This window comes from Capra hircus, chromosome 13 (assembly GCF_001704415.2).
Source record: "Capra hircus breed San Clemente chromosome 13, ASM170441v1, whole genome shotgun sequence".
Taxonomy (NCBI): Eukaryota; Metazoa; Chordata; class Mammalia; order Artiodactyla; family Bovidae; genus Capra; species Capra hircus.
In genome coordinates, this window is record NC_030820.1 from 22,809,351 (window position 1) to 22,812,970 (window position 3,620).

The window sequence follows — 3,620 nt, forward strand, 5'->3', positions numbered from 1 at the left end:
GTGTGATCACCAGCCTAGAGCCAGACATCCTGGAATGCAAAGTCAAGCGGACCTTAGGAGGCATCATTACGAACAAAGCTAGTGGAGGTGATGGAATTCCAGTGGAGCTATTTCAAATCCTGAACGATGATACTGTGAAAGTGCTGCACTCAATACGCCAGCAAATTTGGAAAACTCAGCAGTGCCCACAGGACTGGAAAAAGTCAGTCTTCATTCCAATCCCAAAGAAAGGCAATGCCAAAGAATGCCCAAACTACCACACAATTGCACTCATCTCACACGCTAGTAAAGTAATGCTCAAAATTCTCCAATCCAAGCTTCAACAGTATGTAAACTGTGAATTTCCAGATGTTCAAGCTGGATTTAGAAAGGCAGAGGAACCAGAGATCAAATTGCCAACATCCACTGGATCATGGAAAAGCAAAAGAGTTCCAGAAAAACATCTATTTCTGCTTTATTGACTATGTCAAACCCTTTGACTGTGTGGATCACAACAAACTCTGGAAAATCCTTAAAGAGATGGGAATACCACACCACCTGACCTGCCTCTTGAGAAATCTGAATGCAAGTCAGGAAGAAACAGTTAGAACTGGACATGGAACAACAGACTGGTTCCAAATAGGAAAAGGAGTACATCAAGGCTGTATATTGCCACCCTGGTCATTTAACTTATATGCAGAGTACATCTGAGAAACATTGGACTGGATGAAGCACAAGCTGGAATCAAGATTGCTGGGAGAAATATTAATAACCTCAGATATGCAGATGACACCACCCTTATGGCAGAAAGTGAAGAAGAACTAAAGAGCCTCTCGATGAAAGTTAAAGAGGAGAGTGGAAAAGTTAGCTTAAAACTCAACATTCAGAAAAGTAAGATCATGGCATCTCGTCCTATCACTTCGTGGCAAATAGATGGGGCAACAGTGGAAACTGGCTCCAAAATCACTTCAGATGGTGATTGCAGCCATGAAATTAAAAGATGCTTGCTCCTTGGAAGGAAGTTTATGACCAACTAGACAGCATATTAAAAAGCAGAGACACTACTTTGCCAACAAAGTTCGTCTACTCAAAGCTATGGTTTTTCCAATAGTCATGTATGGATGTGAGAGTTGGACTATAAAGAAATCTGAGCACCAAAGAATTGATGCTTTTGAACTGTGGTGTTGGAGAAGACTTGAGAGTCCCTTGAACTGCAAGGAAATCCAACCAGTCCATCCTAAAGGAGATCAGCCCTGGGTGTTCACTGGAAGGACTGATGTTGAAGCTGAAACTCCAATACTTTAGCCATCTGATGCGAAGAGCTGACTCATTGGAAAAGACTCTGATGCTGGGAATGATTGAAGGCAGAAGGAGAAGGGGATGACAGAGGATGGGATGGCTGCATGGCATCACCAACTCAATGGACATGAGTTTGAGCAAACTCCGGGAGTCGGTGATAGACAGGGAGGCCTGCTGTGCTGCAGTCCATGGGGTCACAAAGAGTCGGACACAACTGAGCTAATGACCTGAACTGAATTTTCTGAGCATTTATGTCTATTTTAGTTTTATTCCTCTAGTGTTCTTGCCTGGAGAATCCCAGGGACAGGGGAGCCTGGTGGGCTGCCGTCTCTGGGGTCGCACAGAGTTAGACACGACAGAAGTGACTTGGCAGCAGCAGCAGCAGTGGTTATATCAATATGTGTGTGTGTGTGTTTAATATTTCTTTTAAATTGAGGTGAATAACACATAAGATAAAATTAATCTTTTAAAAGTGAACAACTCAATAGCATTTAGTACATTCACAATATTCTGCAAGCACCATCTCTATCTAGCTCTAACACATTTCATTTTATTAAAATTCTACACCCAATAAATATTTACTCCCTATTCCCTGATTCCTCTCCACCTGTCCATGGTCACTACCAGTGTGCATCCTGTCTCTGGATTTACATATTCTGAATACTTCATAGAAATGGAATCATTCCATATATGCCCTTTTGCTTCTGGCTTCTTTCACTTAGCATGTTTTCAAAATTCACTCACATTGTATCAGGACTTCATTTTTCTACAGTGGAATAATATTCCGTAGTATAATATTTCATAGGCCACAATTTGTCATGGTTTATGGAATCCATGCATCCATTGATGGACATTTGGGTTGTTTCCCAAATTGTGAATAGTGGTGCAATGAATATATATGTACATATATTTGGTTGAATAGTCTTGTTTCTTTCTTAAAAAAATATTTAGTTTTAAAAATTTGTTTGGCTGAACAGGGTCTTAGTTGTGGCACCTGGGATTTTTGTTGCGGTATGTGGGCTTTTAGTTTCAGTATGTGAGATCTAGTTTCCTAACCAGGGATTGAACCTAGGCCCCTTGCATTGGGAGTGTGGAAGCAACCGCTGGACCATTACGGAAGTTCCAAATGCCTCTTTTCAATTTTTTGGTTCAGTCAGTTCAGTTCAGTTCAGTCGCTCAGTCGTGTCCAACTCTTTGCGACCCCATGATTCGCAGCACGCCAGGCCTCCCTGTCCATCACCATCTCCCGGAGTTCACTCAGACTCACGTCCATCGAGTCAGTGATGCCATCCAGCCATCTCATCTGTCGTCCCCTTCTCCTCCTGCCCCCAATCCCTCCCAGCATCAGAGTCTTTTCCAATGAGTCAACTCTTCCCATGAGGTGGCCAAAGTACTGGAGTTTCAGCTTTAGCATCATTCCCTCCAAAGAAATCCCAGGGCTGATCTCCTTCAGAATGGACTGGTTGGATCTCCTTGCAGTCCAAGGGACTCTCAAGAGTCTTCTCCAACACCACAGTTCAAAAGCATCAATTCTTCGGCGCTCAGCCTTCTTTACAGTCCAACTCTAACATCCATACATGACTACTAGAAAAACCATAGCCTTTACTAGACGGACCTTAGTCAGCAAAGTAATGTCTCAGCTTTTGAATATGCTATCTAGGTTGGTCATAACTTTCCTTCCAAGGGGTAAGCGTCTCTTAATTTAATGGCTGCAGTCATCATCTGCAGTGATTTTGGAGCCCCCAAAAATAAATTCAGCCACTGTTTCCACTGTTGCCCCATCTATTTGCCACGAAGTGATGGGACCAGATGCCATGATCTTCATTTCTGAATGTTGGGCTTTAAGCCAACTTTTTCACTCTCCTCTTTCACTTTCAGCAAGAGGCTTTTTAGTTCCTCTTCACTTTCTGCCATAAAGTGGTGTCATCTGCATATCTGAGGTTACTGATATTTCTCCTGGCAATCTTGATTCCAGCTTGTGCTTCTTCCAGCCCAGTGTTTCTCACGGTGTACTCTGCATATGAGTTAAACAAGCAGGGTGACAATATACAGCCTTGACATACTCCTTTTCCTATTTGGAACCAGTCTGTTGGTCCATGTCCAGTTCTAACTGTTGCTTCCTGACCTGCACACAGATTTCTCAAGAGGCTGGTCAGGTGGTCTGGTATTCTCATCTCTCTCAGAATTTTCCAGCTTATTGTGATCCACACAGTCAAAGGCTTTGGCATAGTCAATAAGGCATAAATAGATGTTTTCTGGAACTCTCTTGCTTTTCCCATAATCCAGTGGATGTTGGCAATTTGATCATTGGTTCCTCTGCCTTTTCTAAAACCAGCTTGAAC